The sequence below is a fragment of the Mus caroli genome, unplaced genomic scaffold (assembly GCF_978045245.1).
Source record: "Mus caroli unplaced genomic scaffold, Mus_caroli_1 scaffold_11, whole genome shotgun sequence".
In the NCBI taxonomy this organism is placed as follows: domain Eukaryota; kingdom Metazoa; phylum Chordata; class Mammalia; order Rodentia; family Muridae; genus Mus; species Mus caroli.
The window spans coordinates 71212367-71230413 of record NW_028227266.1 but is presented as its reverse complement, the minus strand read 5'-3'; the positions used below and the strand labels follow the sequence as shown (position 1 = coordinate 71230413).

The 18047-nt window shown below is 35.9% G+C and overlaps 1 protein-coding gene and 1 pseudogene across 2 annotated transcripts in view; both read right to left on the bottom strand.

The window, feature by feature from the left end:
* Rfx7 (regulatory factor X7) overlaps positions 1-18047 on the bottom strand; it is a 92769-nt gene that overhangs the window by 57867 nt on the left and 16855 nt on the right. The gene's annotated exons all lie outside the window — the stretch shown is intronic.
* On the bottom strand, positions 10213-16312 carry LOC115031903 (large ribosomal subunit protein eL38 pseudogene; annotated as a pseudogene).

The following is an 18047-nucleotide window of genomic DNA, read 5'->3' as shown; positions in this document are numbered from 1 at the left end:
AAGCAGGGGGAGGGAGGATGGGAAACGGGGCTTCTAGGGGGTGGTGGGAACCGGGAAAGGGGATAACATTTGTAATGTAAATAAAGAAAATATCCAATAAAAAAATCTAAAAAAAATTGATTAAATGTTTGATTAAATTTTAAATTAAAGAAAATGTCATGTGAAACTCCCTTACACATATACATCATAAATATACACAATAAATTAAAAACCAAAAGTGACATATAAGATCACACATTTTTATTTGCTGTTACATCTGATAATAATGCCTCAACTGTACAATGGGATTTTCATCAAGAGCATTTTGTGCCCTAGTCTCATGACTTTTGGAACTTCCTTTTCCTTAAACCCATTATATATTCCACTGAGTGAGCTGGAGGAAGGGTCTGGCTAGATCCAAAGACTGACTCTTTGCTGAGTTTCAATGCCCTCTAGTGCTGATTCTGCAACGCTAACCAGAGGTCTAAACAGAGGGCAAAAGTTACATCCCCAGAGAGGGAGAGGGAGGGGGTTAGGGGGAGGGGAGGGGAAGGGGATTCCTCAAGGTAAAAAGTCCTCAGAATAAAAGAGAATCAATCATCTATCTACAGAACTATACTATCGATCCATATCATACATACATTAAAAAAAATGGCTATGGAATATAAGACAAATTTAAATTTTTACATCAAATAACCACTTTACTTTTTTATGCTCCAGCAAACCAGAAAAGAGAACTTCATGAAATCAAGTGTGAATGAGGATAAAACCCCACCTGACTCTAAAGCTACCCACTCTTGAGACTGGGCAAGCTTAAGAACACTTGTGAGTCGCATAGTGAAAGCACAAAAACTAACCATAGTAAATAAGTAATATATACATTTTCGGGGGGGGGGGGAACAAACAAACAAACAAACAAAAAAACAAATGCGGACTGAAATGCCTACCAGAGAGTCAATTAAGTCAACAAGCACAGAAAGAAACACACAGGTATTTCTTCTGAGGAAGATTTTTTCCTAAGGCTCACAGAAGGCATGTAGGTCAAAGACAAGGAAAATACTGAAAGAGACAGATTTACTCTTAGATCTATCAGGGTGAAGTCACAGGACTGACCCAATCCCCTTGAGTTTGAGGGATTGACAATCATCAACACAAATCTCTGTGAGGTCCAGGAGAGTGCAGGAGAAATATCTAAAGTACTGAGGCAAAAACTCCTTCAACCTATAACACTAAAACAGAAAAAAACAAAAAACAAAAAAACAAAACAAGAAAAACACCCCAAAACAAACAAAACAAAAAAACTCCACCACCCTTTAAAACTGAAGGTGGAATATCTTCTCTTTTTAAGAAAAACCCAAGGAAGTCTGTGGATAGTAGTTCTATAGAAAAGTTAAAGAGATGGCTCAGCAGTTAAGAGTGTTTGCTACTACTCCAAAGCACCTGAGTTGCACTCCTATCACTCACTCTGGGCAACTCACAAATGCCTCTAACTCCAGATTCAGGGGATGTGACCTCTTTTTTGGACCTCTGTGGGCACATAAAATTGACACACATATATAATATATATTTGATTTAAAAGTATCAAAATGAATGTTAAAGGAAATGAATTAGAGAAGACTAACAAGTTATAATACAAGTACACAGAAAGGAAGAGCATTAAGTACAGAAAATATGGGGGACTTTGGGATAGCATTTGAAATGTAAATGAAGAAAATACCTAATTAAAAAAAATCCAATAATAAAGGAAATTAAAATTAATTAATTAAACTTTGCTATTTAAGGCTAAGCTTACCAGTATCTGTGTAGCAGTAGTTTTTTTTAGAAAGTAGGGTTAGATTAATTATGTATATGAACTGAAGATTTGGGAACAAATAGTAAGAAAATATCCAAAGGAAAGTATAAATAATTAGCTAACAAAGGAGATAAAATGGAATCACAGGAAATGCTTAATGAAGATCCAAAAGGATAGAAATAGAATTGACAGATATTGAACAAAGTAAGAGAAATATGCTTAATATCCACTTGATCAATAATCACTAAAAAATCTTGTGGTACAAAGAGTCTAGTTTTGCCGGGCGTGGTGGCGCACGCCTTTAATCCCAGCACTCGGGAGGCAGAGGCAGGCGGATTTCTGAGTTCGAGGCCAGCCTGGTCTACAAAGTGAGTGCCAGGACAGCCAGGGCTACACAGAGAAACCCTGTCTCGAAAAACCAAAAAAAAAAAAAACAAAAAAAAAAAAAAAAAGAGTCTAGTTTTTAAAAATATTATCAGAACAAAGCAAATACAATATCCCAGCACTGCTAGAAAGAAAAGAAACTTCCTCTTATCTCCATTTTTTCCCCTGAGGTCTCTGTAATTGATTAAAGACTTAAAATGTTAAATGAAAGAATTAAGAAATAATTTCTAAGTTTTGTATTTTAGTATTATTCCTAATTGTTAACTGTCTGTAGTTTAAGAATTATACTTAACCACAGTTACGTACGACTAGGATGAAACAGTGAGTAATGAATGAGGTTTGGGATTCAGGTATCTAGTGCATGTCTCACAATAAATACATTTTCCAGGAATAAGAAGAGACTATAGCAATGTGGGATGGAGGAGATTTAAAGGCAGGCAAGCTATCAGAAATAGAGTAGCACTGCATGCAATGAAGATAAGATACATTTTGCAAAAAGACATTTTACCCCATAAGATACATGTGGTGATTTGAATATGCTTGGCGCGGGGAGTGGCATTATTAGGAGGAATGGTCTTGTTGGAGGAAGTGTGTCATTGTGGGTGTGGGCTTTAAGACTTTCCTCCTAGCTGCCTGGAAGTCAGTCTCCTCCTAGCAGCCTTCAGATGAAGATGTAGAACTCTCAGCTCCTCCTGCATCATACTTGCCTGGACACTGCCATGCTCCTGCCTTGATGATAATGTGCTAAGCCCCAATAAATGTTGTCCTTATAAGAGTTGCCTTGGTCATGGTTCACAAGAGTAAAACCCTAAGACAGTACACGAGTCAAATGATAAACTTGGCAGAACCAGCTGGTACAAAACCAGTTTAGGACACACTTGACCCTAATGCTGTCAATCACCTATAATGGATCTCTGCAGAGTACTTAGTCCAACAACTGTCAAGGCACACATATAGCATTCACCAAGACACACATTCTGGGCTATGAGAGAATGCCTTAACAAAATTTCTTTCATAGTACAATAGCATAAACTAGGAATGAAAATATAAGCTTAGAAAACCCCAAATATGTAGATATAAACCAAAAATTTATAAGATTTGAGACAAAACTTTCTTTAAAAAAATGTTTTATGTACATGAGTGTTGTAACTGCATATATGTCTATGCACCATGTACATGTCACAGAGGCATCAGATCCCCTGAGAATGAAGTTACAGATAGTTGTTAGCTCCTATATGGGCGATGAAAATCGAACCCAGGTCATTTGTAAAGAGCAACAAATGTTCTTAAACACTGACCCAATTCTCTAACTACAAGAGAAATTTTAAAATACTTTGAGTTGAATAAAAACAATCCATCAACCATGTGGGAAGCCACACAAGCAGTGCTTAATAAGAATTTATTTCAGAGTGAATGGATTAGAACCCAAGTGTTTAACTTATAAAAGGAGGAAAATAAAGTGCTATGGTATGAGGTTCATTCATGTCTTTAATCACTTGACCCTGGCTAGTAGTGCGGTCCTGGGAGTCAGGGGGTGTGGTTGGCAAAGAAAGGCTACTGATGGAGCCCCTGAGGTTTCCCATCTCATTTTGTTTCTAGTCTGTTGCAAGGCTATAGTAACATGAGACTTATACTTCTACTAAGGTGGACATAATCACTCTTGTCACCATACTTCCCCTGCCATGATAAACTAAGATTCCTTGAAACGACCAACCAAAAAAAAAAAAAAAAAAAAAATCCTTCATTAAGGTGCTCCAAAAGTTAGGTATCCGAAGGCTCAGAGTAAAACTTAGAACATATACAAATGCTGGGTGGGCATGATGGTCCACTTGTAATTTCAGTCAAGCAATGGGAGCCTGGGCAGCCCTAAAGCAAGATGGCTACTTATGTCATGATTAGTCACATAGACACAGTCTGATTTTATTTAGACCTTGCTTTAATAAATATGGTAGAAGAGTAACTGAAAATGACACTGAGCATCAACCTCAGGCCTTAATCTGTGTTTGCATACACTTACAGGAGCACACACACATAGGGGCCTGCACTCATGTAAATATGTATACATACCTATACACATGAAATGAGTCATCTTACCACAGCACTGAGAAAAGTAACATTTTTTAAAAAAAATAAAACAACCTACAAATTACTAGTATTAGAAATGAGAAACTGGACATCATGACATGGTCAACAAGGAAAAAAATCTCTGTACAACTTTATGCCATCAAATTTGATAATACACATAAAATTTGGTTAATAAAATCTGTCAAAATTAGGAAACAAAGTCTGAACAGGCCTGGATCCACTAAAGAAACGGAATAAGTAATTAGCAGCCTTTCACAGAAGAAAGCAGCAGGTCGAGGTGAGTTCACTAGTAAACTATACCAAGAATGTGCAGCTATCTTCAACAAAAGAACCAAAGCAATATAATGAAGAATTTTTTTAAAGGCTATGCAGATTCTGGACAGCCACATGCAGAAAGAGGTAAGGAGACATAAGTATTGCACCCTGAATTATCAAAATGCAAAAGTAAATTGAAAAATAATTTATAGATGGTAGTGAATGAGAACATCTTTATGAGCCTGCATGTTCATATTGTGCTTATACTGAGTGTGGTATGACTTTTCAGATATAAAATCAAAATCTATAAAAAGAAAAACTGATGATTTGGATTTATTAAAATTACAAATGTCTGTTCTATGAAAGACATTGTCAAGAGAATGAAAAGACAAAAGATAAACTAGGTGACAGAATATGCAGAAAATGCACCTGACAAAAAAAACTGTGAAATGCACTGTAAGATCCTGTCTTCATCTTTCTTCCCCAAAACAATAGGCTTACAACGCAACATTAAAAATACAAGAACCTAATGTCAGGTGTGGTGGTATGCACCTTTAATCCCAGCACTCGGGAGGCATAGGCAGGTGGATGATCTCTGTTAGTTCGAGGCCAGCCTGGTCTACAGAGTGAGTTCTAGGACTGCCAGGGCTATACAGAGAAACTGTCTCAGGAGAAAAAAAAAGAAGAAAGAAGAAGAAGAAGAAACAGAAAGAGGAAGAAGAGGATGAGGAGGAAGAGGATGAAGAAGAGGAGGAAGAGGAGGGGAGGAGGGGGAAGAAAAACAAAAATTATGTATAAATCTCAGCAAAGAAAATATACAGATGGTAAACAGCAGGTGCATAGACGCCCCTTGTATACACATCATTAGAGAAATGCACATGAAAATACTACGCATCTATTAGAATGTCCAAAAACCCAGAAGCTTGGCAACATCAACTGTTATAATGACATAGAGTAAGCTTTTTCTGCTAGTGACAACAGAAGCTGAGAGATCCTCTTCAAAGAAAAATTTCTTACAAAATGAAGCATATTTTTAACATATGTTTCAGCAATTGTGTTCCCTGGCATTCATCCAAAAGAGGTGAAAACATGTGTTTACACAAAACCCTACACACATGTTTGTAGCAGATTGATTCATAATAGCCCAAAATTAAAAGCAATAAAAATGTCATTCTGCTGGTGAATGGATAAATAAACCATGGGAAAATAATCCATCAATGGAGAATCATTCACTATTAAAAAGAAATGAGCTATATAACCCACAAAAAGACACGGAGGACCATCACTGGATGAACATTAGTAAGTGAAGTAAGCTAACATGAAAAGAGCATATATTGTAAGATTATACCCACCAACAATCTGGAAAGGTAGCCTTATGGAAACAGTAAAAAGATCAGTGGTTGCCAAAGTTTGGGGAGGAAATAGAGATATACAGTCAGGGCACAGAGAAGTTTAGGGCAGTGTGACTACTACTCTTCATGATGTAATCATGTCTGCATATCCTCATGTATGGTATACAGCATTAAGAGTGAAGCCCATGTGATAATATATTGTGGGTATGTGTTGAAGTAGCTTCAAAAATTTTAATAAATCTATCACTGGTATAGGATGTTGATGACAGAGGCAGCTATAGATGCTGGACAACAGTGAGAATGCAGGCAATCTCTGTGCTCTGTGTAGCATTGCTACAAACCTAAAACTGCTCTAAAAATATGATCTAAAAATCAGTTTAGAAAAAACAAGTTTCAGGTTGAGAAAAATATCTCATATTAATATTTAGATTATATTTAGACTAAGACTTAGAATATATAAATATATAAGCTTGCATATATGTGTGTGTGTATATATATACATATATCCAATTAAAAAGTGAACAAGCCAGTAAGAATACATGCAAAAGATAAAGAAATGTATATACATATGGTAAACATGAGAAAAAGATTAATAAGCCATTAGGTGAATGTACAATGAGTTCATAAGACATAGCAATACACACACACCTGTGAGAACAACAAAATTAAAGAATGTCAGCACCAAACACTGGCAAGGAACAAACAAACAAACAAACAAACAAACAAACAAACAGGGATCACTCAGACATTGTTGGTGGAAATGTTTTGCAATCCTTTCAAAAAACAAAACTGAACAGGAATCTTCATTCTTGGGCAGTTATTCAAGAGATATGCAGATCGTATTTATATAAAAACCTATACAGGAATGCCTACAGAGGCTAGCTTCTAAGAGCACAAACTAAAATCAACAAGGTAGTCTTCAATATGGGAACTGCCATACAAACTGTGGTGCAGTTAGGTCATGCTATAGTATTCGACAATAAAGAGGAATGATTAAATGAGCAACATAGGTAAGTAATCAAAGAATTTTGTCAAATGAAAAAAGCTAATCTCAAAAGTTTACTATAAAATCTGTTCTATGTTCTTGAAATGGCAGAATTTTTAAAAGAGATTAGAGCAATGATCACTGAGAGTTAAGGAGGTTAAAGGTGAGGACGAAGTGGGTGTGGCTGTAAGAGGCACCATCAGGAACTTGTGGATAATGAAGACTGTCCTGATCCTATCAACAAAACCATCTTGGTTGTGACTGACTATCTGCCTAAAGTGGTGTAAGATGTGACCACTGGACCAGGCTAGGCAAAGTACAGATGGGTGATTTCTCCATTTCTTAAAAGGGCATGTGAGTCACTCAACGGTTGTTCCAAATAGAAAATTTAACTAAAAATTAAATGTTAGCAAATGCAATTCTGTTCTGAAATGTGCATTTGTCTCTTTCCTCCAGGAATTTGCATCCTATGAACATTTTCTCCCATTGATTTGGAGGGTTTTTTGTTTTTGTTTTTGTTTTTTTAGTTTATTAACTAAAAATTGACTATGGATCAAGGGTAAAAAGGAGTTATTTTACTTTGCTTTTAACAACCCATTCTTCCCTGTCCTATAACAAATGTCTACGCAAGCACAGGCCATCTAGGTTATTGAACTGTATATAAATACCAAACCCTATAGCTGCTGCAGCCCTTCAATCTTGTATGTGGCACAGCTATTTCCTGAGCTCCTCCTTCTGTAAGTACATACTAGTTAACACTCATCCACAATAAACTTAAATCACACTGGCTTTCTGAAAAATGCAGTTTAGCTTTAACTTGTAAGGAATCAATCTGGGTGTGGTTGTACATACTGCCATCCCATTACTTGGGTGGCTAAGCAAGGAGGGTCAGGATTTCTAGATCAGGCTAGGCTACAACGGAATACTCTGTCCCAAACCACAATTATAAAGAAAAACAATTACATTGGGGCCAACATGAATGCTCAGCAGATAGAGGTACTCATCACCTGACAGCCTGAATTTGATTGCCAGGACTCATATGGTAGAAGAGAAAACAAGTCATGATTTTTTGTGTGGACCTTTTTACATAGATTAACCCATGGCAAGTTTTTTCTTCTATTTACTGCTATTTATTCCTTTTTCTTGCATTTCAATATGGTAAAAAACTTCTGAATATTTCTAATTTTTAAAAGTGTGTTAAATGTTTTTCTTTAATAGTATATTTTATGGTTTCTTGATACTTTTTAAGAAAAATCTATTGTCTTGCTAATTAGAGAAGAGCTTTAACATGAATACATATCAAACATCACTGGTTTTCCTCTGCAGAAGACCTCATAAAGCTAGACACTGAGGGTTTTATGCTATTCAAAGTTTGGATTTCCTTCAAAATGTATTATGTTTGGGGTGAAGTTAATTTATCAGTAGTTCAACTTGACATCTTTTAATATTCGCTTCACATTTTGTTAGAATCAGTCTAGACTATTTGTAGAGAAAACCTAGTCCTATGTTATATAATTTATACAGTCTTAACTAATGTCAACAATGCTCAGCAAGATTACTACATCTAGCTCGGTGAAACGTTATTGCTCAGTAAAATGTGGCCTCTTTAACTATAGGTCACAACAGTTGCTTTCTAGAATTAGGCCTGTGCATCTGACATTCAGTACTCAGACAGAGTGAGGGACGCCTTTAAAATGGTTTCTAACCCTTCTCCAACTGCCCCCTTCCTCCAGTATTTAAACATGTAAAGTAGAGCTGCTTTAGCAGCTGTGCTCTTTAATACTGGTTTACTCCATCTTAGACCTCTATGCAAGGATGCTCTGCTTTCTGCTTAGCTGAATGACAGTATGGAGAGTCACTGAAAGTAAACCTGTAAGACTACTATTCTTTATGCTTTATTATTTAATAATAAATGTAACTAATATGTAATTTTTTTTTAGTCAGCTTCACAATTCTAGAGAGGGTAGGTGCAATACCCATTACTCTATCAAGGTAGGGCCTAAAAGTGAGTATGGAATAACTTCACGTATTTTAAAAGTCTTTTATATGTATCATTAAGAAAACTGAGAAATAAAAAATGTTAAAGAAGTTTAAACCAAGAACATTTTCTGTAATGATTATCTGCTAACTTTGGTGTATTTTCTTCTACTTATACATAAATGTTTGAATATGTACATGTACATTAAGATCATTTCAATATTAGGACAGAATCAATTCTATATTTTTCTTTTCCCATTTCCAATGATTAATATATTCAAGTTATTATACATTATTTAACAATAGGATCTTTTATTACTGTATAATAAAACACTGACAGTAATTTAAAAATAAGCATTCTCTCTTTGTTGGACATTGATGCTCTACCAATATAAATTAATGCTTTGTTCTCAGAAACCACACAGCTCACTCATAATTTGGGTCTTAATATTTAACTCTGGCTTTGATGATGTCTCCCTGACCCAGTCATCTGCTTATAACAGTAGCCCCATTCCTGTCAGACGCAATCCCTAGACTACAGCTTTACTTTTCTTCAGAACTTACCACCATACTTGACTATGCACTGTTATTTATTGTTTAAATTGATTAAATCGACTCTGTGCTAATACTGAAATGATCGAAATATACATGCATATATCCAAATATTTGGGTATAAACAGAAGAAAATACACTAAAGTTAGCAAATACTCATTACAGGAAATGTTCTTTGTTGATTAGGTGGTTTGTTTGTTTATTTTTCATGTCTCCTTCCACCAAGACACAAGGTTTGGGCTGGAGAGAGATCTCAGTGGTTAAGAGTAAACACATACTGTTCTTTCTGAGGACCTGAGTTTTATTCCCAGCACTCAGGGGACTTACATCTGCTGTAACCCCAGCCTCAGGGGGATCTCACATCCCTAACGGCTGTGAACACTTGCATTTATATGCACATACCACCCCCTATACAATACACACAAGTAACATAATCAAAGTAAATCTTTTTTTTTTACAAGACACAAGGTTTATGAAAGCAAGTACCTTTGAAATTTTTGTTTACTAGTTTAATCTCCGTGTAAAGAGCACCTCCAATAGCATATATTTAGTGCTTGTTGAATAACTTTTAAGAATATTAAGGAAGAATATACTATATAACATAATTCTGACTAAACATATGAATAAAAGTGCACCCTGTCTCGAAAAAACTCAAAAAAAAAACTGCATACAAATTCAAGTAATTCAAATGTGCTATGATGAAAACAAATTCTTTAGTATTTTTAATTTCTTAATGTTTTCAATATGAAAAAATAAATTTCTTTTACAAAAAGATGATACATTAATATTATCTATTAAACAAGAAATGTGTAAAAGTAAAAATGAACTAAAACATCCTTTAGTAACTGGGACAAATTATTATCAAACCATAAATATTTGCTAACATAATACAGTGGAGACACAGAGATAAATGGCATAGTCATCTATTGGAGCTCAATACCCACCAGGAAATACACATACATCTAGAAATATCATATATGAAAAGTGTGACAATGCTATAGGACAAGTATGAGGTCAAACAGGCTGAAGAATACTGGAAAGCATGTGGTCAAACTGGGTGGCCTCTGGTTATGGTCCTGAGCTGTCATTCAACACAGAGGGTAAAGGAAGGTACTGAGGCCCAGTCAAGGAAAATAAATGGAAGAACAGAAGAGTTTTAGGAAAACAGATACACCAAGTTATTTAGTAACTACCAAGCAAGGGTTCCTTCAGAAGTAAGATAGCCATATTAGTTAGTGTGTGGTATAGCTGAACTTCATGTACTATGGATCACATAGTGAAAGGGATGTGGGCCTTCACATGAAGACGTGTGGAAAGCGAAACGTTGCTACTTGTGATGGAAAACTGTGAAAAGTCAAGAAACAAATTTCTCAATATGTGGTTCTGCAAGCAATTTAAAAATAAACATTTTAAAAGTCAATAATTATAGAAAGAGTCAAAAAAAACATAAAAAAAACAGAATATTTTGAAAAGTCACTGACATCAATTCTCCAAAAATTATCAACACACACACACTGTGCATGGGTGTTTAGTTTTGGATGTGAAATTGTGTAACTATATTACCAATTTTGCCCCATTAATATTTTACCCAAAGAATGTATTTATAAACTGGTATACAGTAAACATTTTAATAGTTGTATAATTTTCTGAATTCTATTCTTTCCTGTTTTTTTAATTAGTTAGGTTTAAGTGAAAAATATGAGCTATTTGGTTTTTCATTTTAAGTAGAAAAATCTAGCTTTTGTTTGAGGTATCTTCTACCACTTTTAACAGAGAATCTTTAAATTCCATCTTTTTCATTGCATTATGCTCTAGATTTTTGTTACTCTACTATGACTTTTGTTTTGTTTTCCTTTTTTGGGTTTTTGAGACAGGGTTTCTCTATATAGTCCTGGCTATCCTGGAACTCACTCTGTAGACCAGGCTGGCCTCAGAAATCCACCTGCTTCTGCCTCCCAAGTGCTGGGATTAAAGGTGTATACCACCACTGCCCAGCTCTGACTTTTGTTTTCATTTAAGTATTTATGCATCTGGAATTCTACTGATAACTATTGCTGTGTCAAGGCTCTGAATTTATTAGCTTCCTTCTGCAAATAATCAAACAATTTCAGTAATGCTATTTTATAAATTACCCTCTTGCTGATTCATGATGTCTCTTCTAACATTTATTTGTATTATAATGTAAACAGCTTCATTATTACTAAGTGAAAGAAAAAGGAATATGAATACCAGTATAAAACAAGAGTTGTATCATTAAGTATTTCTGAATTTAATAGTTTCACATTTGGAACTTAAGTAATAAACATCTGCAGTCTACAGTGAAACAGGTAGGTGTAAACTGTAATATTTGTTTTATAATCTGTCACAATCACTGTCATTTGTCTTTTTAAGTTCCTGCAAAGATTAGGCACATGCAACCCAACTTAAGGATTCAAGAAACAAACACACACAGCCTTGTCGACACCCTGGACAATCTTCTATAAAACTGCACTGTATTTCCCCCAGGTCTCAGATCTTTATCTTCCTCTAGCTGTTCAAGCAGCCTCTACACTGTTCTTACTGAGCTGCCACATGTTTCACCTTACTTAAAAAAAAAACCCAAACTACTATAATTTAGAATTATCTATAAATATTTAGAACAAGACATAAGACATATTTCTATCCAAAAAGATTAAAAATGTACAGAATTCACATTTTACATCCCACAGTAGAGTCAAGAATCCACAAATAAGTCAGGCACAGTGGTGTATGCCTTTAATTCCAGCACTCAAGCTCTGTGAGTTCAAGGCCAACCAGTTCTATAGATTGAGTTGGCTACACAGTGAGGCCTCATCCTCAAAAGAAGAATGAATGATCCTCAAATATCCTTTCAGCTCAGTTCCTCTGGGTCTTCAGCAGGTTTAGCATTTAGTAGCTTATATATGGGGACCACGGCAAAAAAGCAATCCACCTAGCACAACCCTTTCTCCAAAAATCTGCCTGTTGACTTACACCTTTTCTTCACATTATCAATGATTTTATTGACTTTTTAAAAAAATATCAGACTCATTACATCTTTCTCAAATAATTCAATTAAGCTTTGAAACAACCTGATTTCCAAAACAGAACAAAACTTAAAAAACCCAGCCATCTACTTATCAGAGTTTAAACATAAGACAAGAAGACATGACTCTTGGAGTTCATCCTCTGACCTCTCTGTACTCTTGCCATTTGGTCTCCTTTCTTATAGTCTCTGCACTTAAAGGGATGCTTCCATCCCTGTGGGTTCCATGTGTGGAATACATATGAATGTATTCAACCAACCACTGATGTTAAAAAACAATGTTCCTGTAGTGAACACACTGGCTTTTTTTTTTTTCCTGGTCATTACTTCCTAGTACAGGTTAGTAAGTGTTCACATAGCATTCACACTGGATTAGAGAAATTAGACACAACCAACGAAAGATGACTTAAGCATATGGGAAGACATGTGTAGGTTACATGCAAATACTGTCCCATTTAAGAGAACTGAGCAATTGCTAGAGCCTTGGAATCAATTTTACCAATACAAGGAACACTGACTGGTTTAACATTCCTAGAAATGCTCCCTCACATATCACCATAGTCTCTTTACCTCTCTAATAAAACCCAGAAGTAATATTCCTTATATACAGATGGTATGTTAATGTATGTTCTTTGAATTTTACAGGGGCTAAAAAATAGCAGATAACAACTTGCCAAGTTATAAGTGTTTTATATGAACTATCTCACTTAATTAGTACTATAATCTACAAGGTGCACAAAATGAAAACAGCTTCAAAAGATTAGGTTATCACTTGGGAGGCAGAGGCAGGCGGATTTCTGAGTTCGAGGCCAGCCTGGTCTACAAAGTGAGTGCCAGGACAGCCAGGGCTACACAGAGAAACCCTGTCTCAAAAACCAAAAAAAAAAAAAAGATTAGGTTACTTGGGTAGGAAAATCTAGAAATTAATTCTAGAACACATTATACGGCTTGCTGTCTCTGTAATTCTGAGTTCTCACTTTAAAACTTTTTAAAATAAAAGTCTATTTGTAAGTTGTGGATCCTAGCAAAAATTTAGAAAAATGTAATCATCTTACTGGTTCAAAATCTGACAGTTGTCATACAGTATCCATGAATATGAACATATAAAGGCACAATTATTCGGAAATGAAGTTTCCTACAGAAAAACCACATGAGTGTGTGATTAGTGACTGAAATTCAAGTATTTTGACATTTTGCTTTTTTCCTTTTATAGAAAGAATAAAATGCTTTGTAGCCTATCTGAAGTAATGGAAGACGATCCATGAGGATAAATAAGACTGTAAGGAAAATGAACAGAGCCAAGTGAGCTTTCCTGAGTCTAGAAATCTACATACTACAAACCCATTTTGAGGTGTTAAGATGGGCTGCAGAGATAGCTCAGCGGTTAGGACTGCTCTTCCAAAGGTACTACTGAGTTCAAATCCCAGCAACACATGGTGCTGGGATTTGACCATCCATAGAGAGATCTGATGCCCTCGCCTGGAATGCCTGAAGACAGCTACAGTGTACTTACATATAATAAACAAAAATGTAAAAAAAAAAAAAAAGGTGTTAGATAAAAATACTACTTTATACAAATATACTACCTTTGATACTCTAGAATTACAAATGGATAACCTTTTTAATCCTAATTGTTATGTTACTCAGGCAACACAGTATGGTTTTTTTGTTTGTTTTTTGACTTTTCAGGGTTTTTAATAGTCATATGCAGAGGTCTGGCTCATTTTATCTCCTTCCTTGTCAAACCTGGGGGTAGGGACTGCTTCAGCTTCTCTGCCTTCTCCTTGTCTATGATATAACCAGAGTGTAAAGATACCTGCTACAGTGAACTTTGAAATTCTCATTATCCTTGTTCTTGATCTTGAAAGATTTGGCAACCTTCCACCAGGCTGTGAGCAGAAAATCCTTGATTTCCTCAATTTTCTGAGACATGGCGACTGGTGATCTGCTCTGGTGTCAGCACCTGCCCAAAAATACTCCCACAATACACCTTTCAACTACTTAAAACATCAAAATGTTGGGGCCGGGGATGGCTCGGTTGTTAAGACTGCTCTTCCAGAGGACCTGAGTTCAATTCAGAGCAACTGGTTACATGCTAGCTCACAACGGTCTGTAATGGGGCCTGGAACCTTCTTCTGGTGTGTCTGAAGACAGGTAAAGTGTACTCACATAAATAAAATAAATAAACCTCTAAAAAAAAATCAGAGTGTGGGCCACTGAGATGGTTCAGTAGGTAAAGCTCTTGCTGTCAAGGTAAATTCTGTCCCTGCAACCCTATGACAGAAGGAAAAAACAATTTCTGAAAGTTGTCTTCTGGATCCAACATTTATGCCACTGCATGGGCACATATGTACTCGAGTATGAATGAACGCACACACAAACAAAATGATAACATAATTTTTTTTTAAATCAATGAATGTGTCCTAAAACCAGAAGAAGGCAATGTTCCCACAACTTTGTAACCACACTGAAAATCATTTTATTGTTTGCTCAAAAGTAAATTTAATGGTATATAAGCCATATCAATACAGTTACTGTGTAAAAAAAACCCAAGTCACCACAGTTTTCCACAATCACTTGAAAAAATAAGATGAAATTAAGTGGTTCAAATATAAAACTAGGTTAAAAAAAATACAGCAAACTTTCCTTGAACTGTCTTCATAATTTTATCACCTTAACATTTGCTTGCAACTTGTGTAACAAAGGTTTTTACAGATTCTGTGACAATACATACACGAAGTATGTTACAATTAGCTTGTTACTAAGTAATAAAGTAGCATGCTCTGTAAATGATATTCTTGTAGACAACATATGGGAGGGTCTTATTTTTAAAGCTAATCTAACAATATGTCTTTTTAAAAATTCTATTTTATGTGTATGGATGTATTGCCTGCATACATGTTTGTGTGCCATATGTATATCCAGTATCCACAGTGATCAGAAAAGGACTTCAGATTCCATGGTACTGCAGTTACAGATAGTTGTGACCTACCATGTTAGGGCTTGGAGCCAAACCTGGGTCCTCTTTAAGCGAAGCCAGTGCTCTTTAACCAGTGAGGCTTCTCTTCAAGCTCAACAACCTGTTAATTGCTGTATTTAAAATACTAACAAGGCTATCAGCAAATTTGGACTAGTCAATGCAACTTCTCTAATTCTTTACTTTGTTGTATTTGATTTTTATAAATATATATATTTGTCTTTTTTACTCTATCTTAACTATTTTTGTGATGTTGGGTCAAAATCAGATCTTTATAAACTACTCAATCACTAAGCTACATCTCTCTAGTACAGTTTTGTACTTTCTTCTTTGAGCATGCTCCTAAATGTTAAAGAGCATATGGAAGCCAGAGGACAACCTTAAGTGGTGGTGGTGTTCAGGAAGTGGCAATCCTCCCCAAATATGTCTGAGTGTTTGCGTACATGTATGCCTGTGCAGCACATTTGTGCCCACAAAGGCCAGAAGAGAGTGTTGGAGACCCTGGAACTGGAGCTACAGTGTGTGCTGCCTAATGGGTCCTGAGAATCAAACCCAAGTCCCACAGAGGAGTAACAGTACTCTCAATCCCCAATTCATTGCTCTAGCCTATCTGTGTCTGTTTAAGACAGGAGTTTCAATGACCTGGGCTTTGCCAAATAGGTGAGATCTGAAAGTTTTTACCTCAATGATGAAAATATATGCTTCTACCACTATCCCTGGCTCCCCCCACCCTCCGTGAGTTCTGGGGACTGAACACAGTCCTCAGGTGTGTATGGCAAACACCTTTATCAGCTGAGTTATCTACCTAACCCAACTTGGTTTTCTATACCCTTCTGGTATACCATATTAGTAGACTTTCCATCAGTGTAACAAAATACCTAGGGTAATCAGCTTAATAAGAGAAAAGGTTTATATGAGAAAGAGAAGGAAAGAAGGAGGGAGGGAGGAGAGAAAGAGGGAGGAAGGGGGAGGGGAGGGGAGGGAGGAGAGAAGGGGGAGAGGGGGAGAGGAGAAGAGGGGAGAGAGGGGAGAGAGGGGAGAGAGGGAGAGGGAGAGGGAGAGGGAGAGGGAGAGGGAGAGGGAGAGGGAGAGGGAGAGAGACTCACACTATCTAGAGGTTCCACTATTTGTATCAGAGGTAAGTCTTCAATGATCTAGTATCTAATGGCTCCAGACAAAGCCCATAACATGAATCTTTAAAGAACATTTTTGATTCAAATTGTAGTGGGTATCAACAACATTTCCTTCTATTTAACCTCCTTTAGTCAAATGGCCCTACAGTTTACAGTATAATTAAACTAATTGAAGTCTATGTTCAGTAACATTATACTCCCTCACAGGGCATCATTCCTAAGACCTCTGTACAATCTAATGAAATCCTGTTGTTATTTACTTTATTTATTCATGAACTAAATAATGGTTTATCCAAGAACTATTTATAAATGTATTGTATTGTTGCTGTTATTTTAGACAAACTCTTATGAATTCATCAATTTAAGAAAAATAAAGATTCTTATCCCTTCTTATATTTCTTCTTGTTCTTCCTTTATATAGACTTGGGTTTTTTACATATTTCACTATTCTCTTTGCTGTACTATTTCACATTCCTTACAAACCAAGCATTTCAGTGACAAATTCTCTTAATATTTATTTCATTTTTATTTTATTTCATATGATTGTGGGAGCACAGCCATGATACAGCATGTGCACATCAGAGGATTATCTTCCAGGAGTCAGTTCTCTCCTACTATGTGTGTCCCAGAGATTGAAGTCAGAGGTCCCCTGAGGTCTTCTTGGTGGCTTATGCCTATATCTTCTGAGCCATCTCTCTGGCCTTCTCCATCATTTTGAAGGGCAATTGGTAAGCACAGAATTCTACTTTGGTGTTTTTGACACTAAATATTTCACTTCACTCTTTTTTGCCTAAACAGTTTTTAAAGGGAAGCCTGATACAGTTTTTATTTAGGGGTTTTTCTCCTTTGAATTTTTTCAAGGTTCTCTGCCTATAAGTATCTGTAGTTAGAATAAAATATGCCAATAATTATTCTGCTGGGTTTTCTCTGGGCTTCTAGAATCTGTGTTTTGTTATCTAGTTGTTAACTTTGGAAAAATTTCAAGAATCATGTCAACTTTCTCTTTACTTGGTATTCTAATACATGTTATAACTTTTATAACTGTAACTTCTTTGTATTCTTTACATGTCAGTTTTGGAGATGTCTTGGGATATTTTCATATTCCATGATTCTTGCCTCAGTCATGTCCACTCTACCAATAAGCCATTGCTAATGATAGTATTTAGTAATTTTTTAACATACTGGGGGTTGAACCCAGGGCTTGAGGCATGCTTTAAGTGCACTACTACTGAACTAGGTATATCACTAACTCTAAGGGTTATTTATTTCTACCTTTTCCTTTGGGTTTTCTATGCCTATGCTTATGTACCTGTTCTTGCTCCTTTAGAGCATGTACAATATTACTCACAGTTAAATAACCATTCTAATCACACAAATTGATTTGAAATACTTACTCTCTATGCTTAGTTTGCCTCTTCAGACATTGCTTATTTTGTTTTGGCCTTTTAGCATGCCTTGTATCCTGCTGAAGACCAAGCAATGATATGGAACAGAGACAAAGGGTTTTTGTAACCTTTGCATTATCTGGCAGGA